Below are 18,001 nucleotides of genomic sequence, written 5' to 3'. Positions count from 1 at the left end.
TATCAGAAGAAAAAATTAACTACCGGGGCGTTAAATTGTCAATTTACTTGAAATTCTCAAATTTTGTCAAAATCCGTGAACAAAAAAAATTAAAATTACCACTTTCCCCGATTCAAAATTTATTGAATTTTTTTAAAAATTGTTTGTGATATCACAATAAGTGAATATCAGAAGAAAAAATTAACTACCGGGGCGTTAAATTGTCAATTTACTTGAAATTCTAAAATTTTGTCAAACTTCGTGAACAAAAAAAAAAATAAAATCAACAGTTTCCCCGATTCCAAATTTATTGAATTTTTTTAAAAATGGTTTGTGATATCACTATATGTGAATATCAGAAGAAAAAATTAACTACCGGGGCGTTAAATTGTCAATTTACTTGAAATTCTCAAATTTTGGCAAAATCCGTGAACAAAAAAAATTAAAATCACCACTTTCCCCGATTCAAAATTTATTGGATTTTTTTAAAAATGGTTTGTGATATCACAATAAGTAAATATCAGAAGAAAATATTAACTACCGGGGCGTTAAATTGTCAATTTACTTGAAATTCTCAAATTTTGGCAAAATCCGTGAACAAAAAAAATTAAAATCACCACTTTCCCCGATTCAAAATTTATTGGATTTTTTTAAAAATGGTTTGTGATATCACAATAAGTAAATATCAGAAGAAAAAATTAACTACCGGGGCGTTAAATTGTCAATTTACTTGAAACTCTAGAATTTTTGTAAAGTCTGTTGTGAAAAATTGGGAACTAATGTTTTTACAATTTATTATTTATTTTTGGGTATTGGGAGTTTACTAGGGGTGAAAATAATAAAGTTTTATTGCAAAAAATTCATATCCTGATCTTTTTAGAAAGAAATTTTTTTTAATTTTTTCGTTGAATCAACGTTGGTAACTTCAGTTTCATATTCTTATTGGCGTATATTTACATGCGTTGAATACAATATAGATATATATGTACTTAACACATGTATGTACAACTTTATCCAGGAATTGACCTTCAAATCCATTCCATCCACAAATAATCACCTTCTGCCAATAGCGACTTATCTTACCAACAATAAATCTTTAATGACAATTTATAAATTCTCCCCAAAAAATTACAGATTCAAATGACATGTGCGTTACATTTAAAATGCTTCTTATAAATTTAAACAGTTTTAAGAAATAAACAAGAAATAAATAATTACTTAAATTAAAATTGATGTGCTTTTTAATATTTTAACCCTCCGACTAACGCTGACTTATCCTCACTTGTAGTAAAAGTCACGTGACTACTTCATGGACACAAGAAAGTTTGTCTGTTGGTAAAGTAGATTCAGGGCCGTACGTTGTTTCATATTCAAATTACGCGATATTACAAAGTTCGACGAAACTAGGATGAAAGGCCAAAACAATAATTTTTCAAGAACTAGTACTGTAAAAGCAATTTCATTAAATGGTAATGGAAAAGGCATAAAACATTATGATACATGTATTATAGTACTTCAAGTACTAATTGTAAAGTAATTTAAACTTCAACTGAGAATTCAAAACTTCACTGACAGTTCTGTAAAACGTATATAAGATAAGTGTTACTTATAAGATAAGTGTTCGATATGTTTATTTAGTTAAGTAAAACTTCAAGAGCAAAAATAAAAAAAATGCACCCAACAATTTTATACAAACACATAGGAATAATTAGATAATTATTAATTAAGTATAAATAAATTGAAGAAATCAACCACACTGAAAAAAAATTTATTTGATTGAAATAACCGATTACTTGACTATTACCAATTAAATATTTAATTGAATCAAATAATATTTATTAGAGTCAATTAAATGGTATTTGCTTCAAATACTAATATAAGTATTATTATATCTATTATTATCTATTATTATCTATTATTATCTATTATTATCTGTCTATTATTGGTTCAACCCAATGGGAAATTTACAACTGGCGGAGTACTGCGCCAGCACTGGCATAACTCTGGGATGATAACGCTGTCTAACGCTGGCGAAGTACTGCCTGCCAGTGCTGCCAGACAGCGCTGGCGCAGCACTGGACCAGTGCTGGCTGAGAATATTGCCGCAATAAATGCCGTATTGTTAAATTAATAATTATAAATAATTTAACAACAAAATTGTAAATAATATTAATAAATAGTTATTATTCATAAAATATTTCTCTTCTTAAAGAAATTGTATTATAGATGGAGACTAACAATAGATATAGTAAATGAAGTAGAAAAAAATTGTTAATAACATTTAAAAATTAAATAATAAACAATTACAGTAAGTGTGCATTAGATTTTCATATTTTAGTCCCTTACGATTGGAATCTAGAAATATCGCAAACCTATGAAAATAAACAAAATTGCTGACGAGGGGAATCGAACCTACGACCTACGGACTAACAGACTAACGCTCTAACCACTATGATAACGACACATGTGTACAGTAAAGTATTAACATCTCAGTATCATTCGGACATACAATTATTGAGTCAAAGATGAGAAAAAAATAGGGATACGTTGTTAGAAATAATAAATTGAAATAAAATAAATTAAACTAAATTTTTAATAATTAAATTAAATTACTTTACTTATTGCATTTAACATTTTATGTACGTAATTCTTAAATTACGTGGTAATTTTTTAATAATTTTTTATTCATAGTAAGAAGTATAATAGTATTTAAATAGGAACCAAATTATTATTGAGATTAAATTTTAAATTTTGTTTTTAATTTTAATTTGTTTAAATAATTTATTATTTACAAAATTAGACAATTATGTTAAATTATTATTATTAAATTTAATAAAAATAAAAAATGAACAACTGAAAAGTAAAATATTAATTTTTTCAATAAATTTATATTTATAAACATTCATAAACTTTTTTTATAATTTTTTTCAAGTTTATGTCAAAAAAGCAATGTTGGCAAAGAGCGTTGTGAACAATTTTTCTATACTCAGCCAGCACTTGCCGCCGTGGCTTGTCCAAGCTTTGGCGAAACAAAAATTCTGTACTGCGCCAGCACTAATTGTCGAGGCTCGGCTAGACTACGCCGAACAATCGTCTGAGTACTATGTAAGCCAGTGGTGAACATCGGCACTACTACTATTTCCCATTGGGAAATATCATTTAATTGACTCCAATAAATATTATTTGATTCAAGTAAATATTTAATTGATAATAGTCAAATCGGTTATTTGAATCAAATAAATTTTTTTCAGTTCATTAATGTTTTGAGTTTGGTATTTCCCACTCTGATTTGTTTAAAAATTGAAATGGTGAGAGAATCATTTTTTGAAAAAAATAAGGCATATTACATTAAAATCAAATCATTTTTAAGAAGTTATATTGCAAAAATTTGAATCAGATGTGAATTATACACGGAGAAAAAGGAATAGTTGACACATCCAGATACATGGATATCACAGCCATATTATATTGAAAAATACGGGATATCCATAGTTAAGGTTGCTGCATCCATATTCTATGGCTGGCTGTATATTGTTGGAGCAGCAAAAGATCTATGGTTGGGTGATCCATAGTAATGGAAATGGGAAACAAAAAAATTAGAATCACTCAATTAACTAAATTCTATGTCACTTGAGATATTTTATACACATTTTTGTTAATTAATACACACCACTTATTGAATAACCGCATATTTACAAAATAAATTATTAACCGATGGGGGAGACACGAACCCTAGACCTAACGCATACTAAACACTAACGCTATCCACTACACTATACACGCAACTACAATATTTGAGCATATAATATTCCTTATATACTATACACATATTTCATGAAAATGAATTTACATAAACACTAATAGACAATAACGATAATAAATAATGAACAATTATAACACTATTTATACACAATAAACTCACAACGTGATTATATAAACGTGACAGGAAACCGACGCGACGGACAAATTGAGACGACCATTTTTAAATGGATGCCATGATAATGAATTGAGCGCAACATGTATCGAAATTTTGAACTAACTATGGATCTCCCAACCAAAGTTTATATGGATGAGGCAGCCATATGTGAAAATCCATAGCATGAATTGTAAGCCCAACCATGCCTGTGGATGTCACATCCATATTTGATTCAACAATATAATATGGCTCCCTCATCCATTGAATATGGAATGTGCTTCCATTCTGAAAGTTGTCTCTTCCATTGAATTATTGTATAACACAACAATATTCTGCTCAACAATATTTTTATGGATATCTCTTCCAGACCTTTTCTTTCCGTGTATATAAACCTGGAAAACCTGGAATTGTCAGGGAATTTTATAAATTCTTATTCTGAAAATTCAATTTTTGTACTTGAATATTCAAAATCTCAGTTTTAAAGTTGACATTGTACAATATCTTTTTGATTTTAAATTCAGTGCTTACAGTTGAAATCTAAATCATTTCTAAATTTTAGTTTCTTCTGGTAAATATTTTCCTTTGCATAATTTTAAAATTAATATTTTCAAATGCATTTTAAAAACCCAAAATGTTATTAAAATGTCAATTTTCAGTTTATCAATTTCCCCGACATTTTCTTGACAATTTATTTACAGACATTAAAATTATTTTTCCTGACAAAATTCTTTTTACAGTTCTTCTAGAATTCAATTATTTAAATACAAAAACTCAATTTTTTATAATAATTGTAACTATCCATGTTAAAAACATGGATAGTTTTGCAAATAATTGAATTTCTTAAAAGAATTTTTGTATAATTTAAAAAAACTAATAAATTTTTTTATGAATTTTAATTAAAAACTTGTAACATGATTTTTTTCTCAAAAATGTTAAAAATAATTATAAAATTTTATTTTTTGTGTGTATTTGAATTTTCGGAAATATGTAATTGCATGGTTGCCACACAACCTGGAAAACCTTGAAATACCATGGAAATTGAAAAAGAGTATGGAAAACCTGGAAATAGCATGGAATTTGAAAAAACTTCTGGAATTTTTTTTGGTTAATGAAAGATATTAAGAAAAATTCCATTCAACATGTTATTTTTCTTTAAAAATGTTAACATACAATTTTCCTTTTCCATGTTATCTTCTTTTTAAATTAATTTAATTTTTCTTTTTAATTATTGACTAAAACTGTGAAAAATGTTGTTAAGATTGTTCTAAAAAAGGAATGTATATCTTTATTAGTATTACGATTGTCAAAATTTTTTGTTACTAGGCTTTTTGTTCAAGATTTTGAACAAAATTTAAAGATTAAAATTATTTAATTTAGACTTGACTTGAATGTTATATTCCTATGACTGATTCTTCTGAAAGTGACATTTTTGATGTCTCGATTAATTTTATAAAATCTACTCTCTAATAATATTATTAACCATTTTCATAGTAAAAATTTAGCACTTACTTCACTGCAAAAACTAGCGTCTTCAAAACGTCTTATTTTAAGACATTAGACGTTTTGAAAACGTCTAGTCTGGAATAAATGACTAATTCATCTGTCTTTTATGCAAAGTGTCTAAAAATTTGAGACACTTCTTGCGTCTTACAAATGTAAACAAGTCACTTTCAGTGCTTATAATTTAAGACATGTAATGTAGACGGTAAAAATGTCTATATTTAAGTCATTTTTGCTAATTTAAGACGTTTTCGAAGTAAGACACTTTGAATAAAAGACATTTTGTGTATTCGAGTATCTTCGGTAATATTCGTCTTGCTTCGTCTCGATGAAAGTTTCCCGCGCAATATCAATGCATACATGCATTTTTAGGTTATGTATCGATTCAAGCAGTAAATTTCATCTGGATGAAGACACTTTAAACGTCTCCAAAATAGTCACTTTTAATGTCTTCCTAAAAGACATCCCAAAACGTCTTAAAAATAAGGACAAAAGTGTCTCAAATATAGAAACCTGTTTTTGCAGTGTTATCATTAAAAAAATTAAACAATTTTATTCAACTGAATTTATGCAATAGCTAAAATAATTTCATCTCTAAAGTCTTTTTAACATTTTTCCAATAGGACTTCTATAAGAAAACTAAATTTTTATGGTTTTTTTCAAACTCTTAGAAATTTTTTAAAAATAGTGCCAGAAAATACAATGTTTTTTCTATCATTATGTGCATTTTAAAAAATTTTGGACCTCTGTTTTTTATGTGATAAAAGTGTTTAAATTTTGTCTTCCATTTAAGTTATAAAATTACTTCACGATGATTAATGATGTTTTTATACATTAAAAATATTCTAAAAAAAATTTTAATGCACATTAAAATAAAGTTAATGATCTGATGTTTAATTTTTCTTTATATTATTTATAAAAAGGAGGAATATTATTGCTTTTACAAATATTCAAATTTTACATATCGGTCTGAGTAAAATTCAAAGAAGAAAGACTTTAATATTTTCAAATTAATTTTGCACAACTTAAATTCTTACTCTTGCGTATGAAATAAAATAGTTTCAATAGAAAAAACCATATAATTTAAAAAAAATAAATTGAAAAATCGAATATCAAAAGTAGCACTTTCAAAAAAATCACCCTTATATACAGGTAAGTGTGTATTATTGTCTCACTTTGACATAAAAATGCCTGTGATTTTAACTGTTTAAGAAATAAAATTTTATTTTGAAATTACCACAAATATATTAATATTATTATCATTGTCAAAAATTAAAAAAATTAAAATTTACAGAATATGAAATTAAACTTATTTAAAATAATTTAAACTTTGAAGAACTTTCATAAAATTGTTATTTATATGTAAATTGTTTAGAGAGTAATGTATAAATAGCAATTCAAAAAATAATAGGATTTTGGAATAGTTGAGTTTGCAATTTGTAAAAATTATTGAATTTCAAAAGGTTTCAAATTATATTTTCTGAAAATGTGTATTCTCGAAAGACGAAAATAGTAAACTGCTGAAGTACCAATTGTTATTGGCATAATTTTGAGTCTAGATTTTGCTATATTAGGGATATATCCATGATTTTCATTAAAAATTCACATGGTGCATTTTAGCCTTTACAAAGATGCTAGTGTATTAATATTTAAAACAAAAAGTCTTTCAGTATAAAAATTTCATGGTTGCCACAGAGCTTGGAAATCCTGGAAAACCTGGAAAAGGTATGGAATTTAGAAAAGGGTATGAAAAACCTAGATATAGTATGGAATTTTAAAAAATTTCTAGATTTTTGCCAGTATTTAAAGATTTTTAACAAAATTTTAATTTAAAAAAATTGAAAAACGTTTTTATCTCAACGCCAAATGTATATTTATCATTTTGTGGCAACCATGAATTGAAATAGTGTTTAAGAGACAGTATACTAGAAAATTTCTAGCACCTTCCCGTGTAGAAATTTACCGTGGAAGAGTATGAGAAACTGTCCAGTTGCGCTAGATTCAATCTAGCAACTAGATGGGAAAAATGGACAGGATTGAACGAGGGATGTGACGCTAGCAACGTCAAGATTTTGTAGTTATTTTGTCTAGTCCTTGTCCAGTAAAATAAATCATTCCTAGCCAGTTCCTGGATATTAAAATAAGCAGTTTCTACATACTGGGAATAATTGTTAGGTTTTTAAATAATAAAAGAATATTTTTCAACTTTACTCTTTTGTTTGTTTAACTTTTAAACAAACAAAAGAGTAATACAAAAGTATTTGTTATTATCACAATTCCTGTTACAATTATTTTTGAAATTAATTGTAACATATTTTGCTACATTTGATTTTTTCTTTAAAACGCAAACACATTCACTATAAAGATTCGTACTTGTATACCGATAATAAAATTAATTGTATATTATATTGTTGCAATCACAAAAAATTCACTTAAAATTACCAAAGTTTTATTACTTATTATGAACATTATAATATGAAAAACAATCTGAGACTATGAATGATGACATCACATGTCCTTTTTCTAATAAATCTTCTTTTCTCTGTAATATATTTAAACTTGTACACTGTCCCTGTTCAGAAATGGAAAACTGAAAACTTTTCACTAGATTTATAAATTTGATTTTATCTTCACAACAAGATAAGTTACAATTGTAGACTCTTGGTTTCTTTTCATCAAGCACTACGTCAAGAACTGATTTCGTCTGCTAGCTTAGTAGACTCTCAGAGCCACCTTCTCCACGAACTTGTACTAAATTCTTAAGTCAGCGTCCTAGACAGTGCCTAGCTAATTCTTGGACAACCTGCTATACGAACTTGTACTGAATTTTCAATTCAGTATCCTAGACAAATTCTAGCCAGATTCTAGACTGTCTTCATAGCGAAGAAAATAAAGGGGAAAACTGTACATTAACATTTCGGGGCCAGGACAGTTTTTTCAGAATAATTTTCCACGACAAATGCTATCTAGCTGTAGTCTATTTCTAGGAAGGCCACGACAAATTTCTACACGGGATTGCTTGAGAATTTCATTGACTGCTCAAAATAAAAAAAAATGTTAAAAAATGGTAGATTTCTGTAAATAGTAAAAATAGTTCCCACTTGTTCACAACTTTTCTGAAGTTTACTTATTCATTCGCAGATATTAACAATCAGACAGATAAGATTCGCACATAACTTAAATATAAATACCCTATTAAGACTTAAAAATACGAATCAAACTATTCTTATATACTACATGGCGAAATTTTTCGCATCATCTGAGACAAAATAGAATTTTGTAGAATTTTCAAGCTCAATCAATTAATTTTTCACGTAGGTACTTTAAAAAACTTTGTAAACACTGTTGCCCATACTAGTACTTGAATAATTCTAGGACTTTTTCCATTGTTTCCTAGACATCACTTTAAGAAAAAGTAAATGAAATACTTTAATCATTGTGTTCCATCCAAAAGTCAAGCATTTTCAATCAAAATTTCACTTACTTTTTTACGGTATGGAATCACCATTTTTTTAACAGTGCATTAATTTTTAATAATGTAAGCAAATAATCCAATTTATAATATTCATACACACATAGAAAGATTTTATTTTAACCAATTATAATTTACTATAGACTTAAATAATAGGTATAAACGTATATTTGCTTCAGAGCGTATTATTATTATTATCAAATAAAAAGCCAAAAGTAAAATATATCTTCTTTCTTTCATAAACAATTTGTTGTAACTTTGCAGACGTTTGTTTTTAAAAGTGAATATTTCTTCATTACATTTTTTGAAAACATTTAGGCACTTGCTATTAACTAGTAAGTTAATAACAACACGCATAGAAAGGGTTTGATGTGGCAGCGAACATTTTGCTGCCACAGCAAACCTTGTTCGTTGAAATAGAAACAGCGAAAATGTTCGCTGTGAGATCAAACAAGTTCGCTATGACAGCAAACTCGCATAAATTTTTACTAATGTTTGCTGTCACAGCTAACATGTTCGCTGCCACTGCAAACTTCTTAGCTGTGGTAGCTAATTTTCAGAGATTTTACAGAAAACATATGTTTACTGCTGCAGCTAATTTCTTTTTTCCGTGAATTTTAAAATTATTTTTAATGATTATAATATAACATAATAATTAGGTGTTCAAAATATAGAACTTTAACATTAATGCACCCGTACTGACAGTTAGTACTGACTAAAAACATTTCTTGAAGATTTGACTACTTTTCAACTACTCTAAATAATTCAATGTCTCCTCAACTGAATTTAAAAAGTTGTATTGACTACCAAATATACACGCAAAGCAATTTTATTGTTTCTTTAACAAAAACCAATTTTGCCTTAATTAATAATTCTTGTCCTTTATCAAGTAAATTGTTTATATACGTCAAATCGAATTTTACAATTATTTAAAATAATGGATATACCAATGTAAGAAATTTACTACAAAAATGGAATCGACGAAATTTTGTTGAAATATTTAAAGGTACTAATTTTATTTTTTTAACAAAATTTTTTACGAATTAAACTAGTATTAAATAATGTATATTAAATATTAGTATTAAATATTAAAAACTAGTATTAAATAATGTTCACACATGCATAACTGTTATTGAAATTGAAAAAGTGGTTCTATTATTTTCTTTATTTAATTAAAGTAAAATAGTATTAATATAATAAAAATAAAAGTTTCTTCTCACTCGAATTGCAAATATAATTAATATAAAGTCCTACTAAAAGTCACACCAGTGATAGTTAAAAGTTGACCACCAGATGCGCTAGTTCAGCTGTTTGAAATCGACAGTATAATCAGTTACAATTTCAGGGTTTCTACAGAATCTGGAAATCATGGATATGGTATGGAATTTTTAAAAGGCTTCTGGAAATCAGGGAAATCATGGAAAAGGCCTGGAATTTTTAAAAGTTTCTAAATTTTTCCTGTTTTCCATTTTTTCTCTTCAATAGAAATTCAATTAGAAATTTTAAGATATAATATATATTATACGACGTCGAAATTAAATTTAAAATTCCAATGGAATTTCCTAAAAATTTGACCTGGAAATCATGGAAATAAGGTATGGAATTTTAAATTCGGATTTCTGTAGGAACCTTGGATTTAGGGAAATTGAGGATGCTATGAATTATCGTTACCCTTCTTAAAAATGACTTAAATTAAAATAATAAAATTTTTTTTATTTAAAGTATTTATAAAAAATTTTATTTAAAAAAATATTACTACCTACTCTTTAAATCTGAATATGTGAAAATCCACATATTTGTAAGTTATAAGTCGCTCTCTCGTTCAATAAGTGCATATACACTTATAATAAGTGAAATTTCATTCAGAATAAGTGAAAAATCCACTTATTTATAAGTGTATACCCAGGCGCGAAAGACCAATGCTGACGATAGATTAAAGGTTGATTGAGTCTTGAACGCTCAGTGTGGGTAACTCACAGTAGAAGCAGTCTTTACATCACTGTCAATCAATATTAGTTCAATATTGGTTCAACATTGGACCCAATGCTCGTCCCATGCTCGATTCAAGACTCGGTCAGTCTTTATGAGTGAAGCTCGAACATCTAATCTTGATTCAAGCTTGAATCAATCTTTACTCAATATTCAGTTTATCTTTATTTATTACCGTGTTCACTTAATTAAATAATATTATAATAATTATAATTATAATAATTGTTTCAAATAATAATAATAATAATTAACATTAAGTTATCAATTGATAAATAAATATATTATTAATTGTAACATTCATATTTAAAGAAAGTTAAATGGAAAATTTTTTTTTATAAATGTTTTCAAAATTATTATAGATAATTAATAAATAATAATTAAAATGTGCAATAAATATTCCTGACACTGCATCATATTTAATCATTTTATTAATTATGTTAACTTTTAATATTAATTTAATTAATTATTATTTATTTATTTATTAATTATTATAATTTTAATAATTATTATTCAATTAATAAATATTATTATAATTAATAATAATTATAATATTTAACATTATAATTCATTATTATTCCAAATTATATTTATTTACATAATATATTATTAATATATCTAATAATAAATGTTAATAATTTTGTTACTGAATAATAAAAAATATCAATTATTTATCGATGTTTATTAAATTATCCATTAAATATTTTTAATTGTAAAATGTTTTAAAAGTTGAATTTTGTAATGATTACAATTTTATTATGAATTATTTATTATTCATTTTTAATAATTAAAATAATTCAGGATTAGTATGTGTAAAATTTTTAGTCATAGTTTTCACTTTGCCCTTATAAGTAACAAAGTATACGGCACTGGCATTAATATATTACATTAGCCCGAGGTCTCATCGAGACTCAGTGGCCGTGCGGATTAAGTGGTTGCGTCTAGGACTTCCGGAATGCGTTTGGGGCGGGGGGACGTGAGTTCGATCCCACATGCGAGCGGATTTTTTCATTATAAGCGGTTACATAAAATAATAAAATTACTATTTAATCTGTATAATTAATAAGTGTTGTGAATAAAAACTTGTGAACTTGTTTGTAAATAATATTAAAAGTCTGTCAAAAATGAAGTTAAAAAATGTACAAATTATCACAAATTGTGTTTTTTTTTTTGCTAAAATTATTTTTCAATATTATTATGTTAAATGACATTTATTGTTAGTCATATAATATTTATATGAAAATAATATAATTATTATAATAATAACTTATTGTCATTAAATATGTAAATACATATATATTAATAACAATACTGTTTATTATTAATAATAATAATTAATATATTCACGTTATATTGAATGAACGCGTGAGAAGCGTGTAAATTTGGGAACAGTGGAAGCAGTCTTGTTCAGTCCTGCTTTCGGTTTCCGCAGCATTGATTGAAGATTGAACGCCAGTCTTCAACAAAGACTGAGCGTCAGGTTTACATCGATGTTACTATTCCGGACTCAAGTAGCCTTGCTTTCGCTGTCCCACCAATCTTCAACCAATACTGACCAAGTCTCAATCAAGCTTCGTAAAGCCTGAACTCACTGTCAGCTCGCGCCTGGGTATGCACTTATTGATCGAGAAGACGACTTATAGGTAACGTACAATAAGTGGAATTTCACATATTCAGATTTAGAGAGTACAGGAGACTAAAATTAATATAATAATTTCAAAACCTGCAAGTCAATTATGAAAACATCAAATGATAAATTGTAGTATACGAATTCTATAGGTATTATTATAAATTATTATAATAATAATTTATTCTAATAATAATAAATAAATTAATAAATTAATTAATAATAATTAAAAATTAAAAAAAAAAAAAAAAAAAAAAAAAAAAAAATTAAAATAATTAAAAATTAAAATAATTAAAATTAATTAATTAATAATAAATTAATAATTTATTTATTCATTATTCAGTACATAGAATTATATTTGTTGTTTAAATCTTTTTACATTTCGATGTAGGTGATTTGAAAACGAATTGTATAAAAAGTATTTTTGTTCTTTATATTTACTATATAAACTGGAATAGTACATTTTTTTCACTCTGATTGTTAATAAAATACAAAAATTGACGGAACCTATCGAAGTTTGTCTAAAATGAACGAACTAGCTTCGTCGGAGTTAACCAAGTTTATTGTAGTGGCGGATCCTCTAGTGCTTAGCCCTTCATATTTCTATGAGATAGAAAGAGATAACACTATATGAATTTAATTTTTTTGAATGGATATGGCCCCTTCAAATTTAATTTTGAAAATTATTTATTTCTTTAATCCCAAGTAGAAATGTCCGGAGTTAGGACGGAGTTAAACACCGACATGGTACTGACTCAGTACTGACCGTCGGTACTGACTTTCGGAACCCGATCAGTACTGGGAGTATACTGACTCCAAAACCGAATCAGTACTATGTCGGAGTTAGAAAAGTTCTAAAATCAGTACTGGCAGAAAACTGGCTTAACACTAAATCAGTACTGCGAAGGAGTTAAAAAAACAATCAAAATTTGTTATAATGTAATTAAACATTAAACATCGTTTGATTTATTAACAATTAAAATATTTGCAAAGATTTGTAAAAACATTATTCATCAACAATAATATCAAACATTTTATTAATTTATTATTAACTAATAGATATATTTTAATAATATAATAATAAATTATTATTAATTAATTATTTTTTGAATTATTACGTATTATTAATAATAAAAAAAATTTTATTTTTTAAAGCTGTATATATATTTTTATTTATTTATTTAACAAAAATTTTTCTTAAATAATTTTTTTTTATTATTATTTTAATAAATAATTAGATTATAAATAATAAATAAATAATTATATTCATAATTTTTACCATATTATTATGATGTATCTATTAATTACTACATAATGACTTGATAAAATGTATATAAAGATATATGTATAATAATTTTTCTTGAAATAAATATAATATGCAGTGGATTTATTATTAAAGCACTGTATATATCGGTCCCACAATTCAAAAGGAAGTTTATGCGAGATAACTCCCGAGCTTGCGTGGCTATGCGGTATGTGTATTCGACTTGCGTCCTCGAGGTCTAGGGTTCGGTCCCCCGTGCGTGCGTGCGATATTTTTCCGTCTTAGTTTTAAGTGTTTTGTGTATAATTCTTAACAGTGTTACATAAAGTATAAGTTTAAATAATTAATAACCAGTAATAATAATAATTTAGTCATTAATTTAAATAAATAAATAATGAAAAAATAAGAAAAATATTTTTTTAAAACTTATTTTAATAAAAGGAATTCTAATAATTAATTAATAATAATTAATACTAATAATAATTATTAGTATTCAATAAATTACTCCCCATGCTTTAAAAATTAAATAAGGAGCTTATACTGACCGCCGGTAAAAATCAGTACTGGACAGCGTTACCAGCCAGGGTTTTCCCAGTACTGACTTAGTATTGGAGTCAGTACTGCAATACTGGCAGTCAGTACAAGATCAGTACTATGCCAGTATTACATTTCTACTTGGGAAGTAGTAAACGGGACTATGCCATTTCGTACAAAGTACTCTTAATACTAATTTTATGCACTAAGCAAAATTACTAAATATTATAAAAAATGAAACATATGTGGCTGAACTTAAAAATAGTGAATTACATATCTCTAAAAACAAGCTGACGCAAAAGTGTGTGAAATCCCGTAGAGTTACGATCAAAACTCAATATCAATATCATTATAAACATTATTATAAATTATTATTTATAACTTAAACTTAAGAATAAAATTATTTTCAAAATAGGATCAAATTTTAGAGATTTTATAACTAATTATAATTAAAAACATGTATTGTTGCTTCTACGTTTTCATTCAACATGTTCCTTTTATTTAAAATATATGTATTAATTAATAAATTTTGTTTAAAATTACTTAAATTATCACTATCAAGGTGTCTAAAGGTCAGGGAAGTCATGGAAATGTCAGGGAATGTCAGAGACATTCAGTTACCATATTTTTGACCCAAGAAAGCAAAAATAAAATTAGTAAAAAGTTAGGAAAAAAGTCAAGATATGTCGGAGAAGTCAGGGAATTTTTTTCTCAATCCTTGTTAGACACCCTGATTATTATTTAGTTTCTAAAGTTAGAAGTTAAATAAAAATTGCAACTCTAGGGATATTGAAAAGAATAACGGTAGCTCCATCTCTTAAGTATACACTGTAAAAAAAGGGAGTTAAATTTTAACTCCCCAGGGAATTCTATAAAAGTCGCACCCATTGGGGAGTTAATGCCAGAGTAGTTAAATAAAGAGAGTTAAAACTTTACACCCAAATGCCAACACCCCAAGGAAAAAATAACTCGCGCGGGTGTTGATGAAGGGAGTTAGTAGGAGTTAGTAAATTAACTCGAAAAATTTCACTCCCGAGTCCGTTAACTCCCTAAATTTTTTACAGTGTATATGTGACTTTTTAAGGTTACTAAAATTCCTTTGGAAATGTGAGTTCGCCCTTCTATTCGCACTTTGTACATTGGCAATGCTCATTTATTATTTCAATATTAATGTATTTTGATAAATAAATAAATAAATATTTTTCGATTTATTGGATCTTTACATCCAATATTTTTTTTAAGAAAGGACAGTGTGAGTTATATTGTAGTCAATGTTCGTTCATATGTATGGATATTAGTGTTAAAATAAGATAAGCCAATCTCAGAGCGAACCACTGCGTTGTGGTTGCGTGTATAGTCACATATATCGAAGCAATCATCTATCTCCTGTAGAGTGGGAGAAAAAATTATCGAAGAGCTCATTGGTGCTTTCAGAAATTCTTTTTTCACACGACTCTCTAATTTTAATATATAGTTATATCAAATAATGCATCACGCTATTCAGCCTCTACTTCGTCGTCTATTGACGACATATCCTATTTTCCATATTATAGTTTTAAGAAATATCAGAACGTTTGATTTCAAACTCTGAAATAATAATTTCATATAATACTTCTTCAGAAACTTTTTATAAAACTATATTAACTTTTATATTAACAAAATATAAATAATTTATATAAATATTATTATATTATAAATATTATTTATATATAATTTATATAAATAATAAATATTTTAATTCACTTTTGACTGATTTGAATTTTGGAGAAATAAAATTATATTTTAAGAGATTTTCCAAACTTAATTTGTACACGGATCCAAAGCCTTTTTAGGAGAGTACACAATTGTACTCTCTAAATATGAATTAGCGAAATTTCACTAATTCCCCAGCGATAAGTATATCACTGATTCAATTAGCGTATATACGCTGTGAATTAGTGAAATTTCACTGCTTAATTAGAAATTTCGCTAATTCATATTTAGAGAGTACAATTGCATAGCGTTTCATTGCCACTGTACAAGACTTTAACGCGAATAGCAAAATTAAATAATTTTTTATTATACATGAAAGGAATACGATTCTCTCGTTTAATAAGGGCATATTGCTTTTGTAATAGGGAAGAGTGGGGGTGAGTAGAGATGTGCGAATTAGGAATTTAGGTCTCGAATCGAATCGAATCCGATAAAATTACTTTGAATCGAATCTTATAAAAAAATTTCGAATCGAATCTAAAGGCGATTCGAATTCCAATTTATTTCGAATCAATGTATTGTTAAATAAAGTAATATTGATCGAGAAGACGACTTATAACGTATAATAAGTGAAATTTCACATATTCAGATTTAGAGAGTAACTACAGTTGATTTGAAATCTTCGAATAGTTCGAATTCAAACTATTGGCACATCTCTAGGGGTGAGTTTGCCCAAAAACAGTTTAAATTAAAAAAATGTTACTTATTGTTAATTTGAAACCAAACAAAGCATTTTATACTAAAAAGAGAACCTTTGAACCGCTTTGAAAATAAAATGAGATATAGGGGAGACTGGGGTAAACCCGTTCACTTTTTTTCAGACCGGTTAAAATCTAGGAAATTATTCTCTAAATCCAAGTTAATTTATATCATTTGAAAGCTTATGATTTCTACTAAAAAAATAAAAAAGAGTTTTTAATTTATCTTTTTTAGTTTTACTTAGAGAAACTTTTTAACACACATATACCAAATTTCGAAATCACAATTTTCCAGGGTAAATCCGCTCACTTTATCTTTTCAAGAATTGCATAGAAATCTACCACCAATAATGAAAAATCGACTAAAATAAAAAAATAGCAGATGTTTCAATAATTTTTGTCAAAATACACTATGTTTTTCAGTATTTTTCTAGTCTGCAAAAATGTTTTTTTTAATTTTTTTACCATTTTCTGGTAAATTGTCACACAGGACATTCTAACAAACAAAACGAGTTATCATTTATTAAAATCGGTTCAGTAGATTCAGATATAAACTGTCCGCAATTTGAGAAAACGTTATTTTGAGAAAAACGCGTTTAAACTTATATATGTATCGTTAGAGGCCATCCATAAATTACCTAAAATTCTTTTTCAAATTGAAACCCCACCATTTTTTTTGTCAGACACTGTTACATACATTAGCACCAATGTTTCTACTGGTCGTAACAAAAAGCTGGACCCCACCATCCCCTTAAAGACTTACTTAATTTGTCAATGACTTTTTACATTAATTGAATATTTTTTGAAAAATTCACTTTTATTTTTTACAATTGGTTATAAATACTTTAGGAGGTGTTTTCTGAAGTCATAAGGAGTTAAAAAATACAATAAAAAAAAATAAATTTTTTTAAAATTCTAAAGTGTAGTAGTACCTTAAGTTGAGTTCATAGCGTCAAATCGATAGTGAGCGGGTTTACCCTGTGAGCGGGTTTCCCCAGTCTCCCCTAGTTATTTGAATAATTTATTAATGAAAACATTGATTAAACCCCAATTAAAGTATTCATGGTAGAATATTGTCGAAATAGTCTGAGGTGCGGGTAAGGTCGCCCAGGTAGAAATTGACGACCGGGATGATACCGGCCCGGTACAAACGGCTAGGTACTGGTCCAGTACCGGCATAAGTCTGTTCATTCCACCGGCGCAGTACCGGTAAATTGACGGATGATAACTTCGGTAGGTATCCGGCAACCGTACCGGGCCGGCACTAATAAAT

This window comes from Leptopilina heterotoma, unplaced genomic scaffold (genome assembly GCF_015476425.1).
Source record: "Leptopilina heterotoma isolate Lh14 unplaced genomic scaffold, ASM1547642v1 Lhet_285, whole genome shotgun sequence".
Lineage (NCBI taxonomy): Eukaryota > Metazoa > Arthropoda > Insecta > Hymenoptera > Figitidae > Leptopilina > Leptopilina heterotoma.
Note: the sequence above shows the minus strand (reverse complement) of the source record.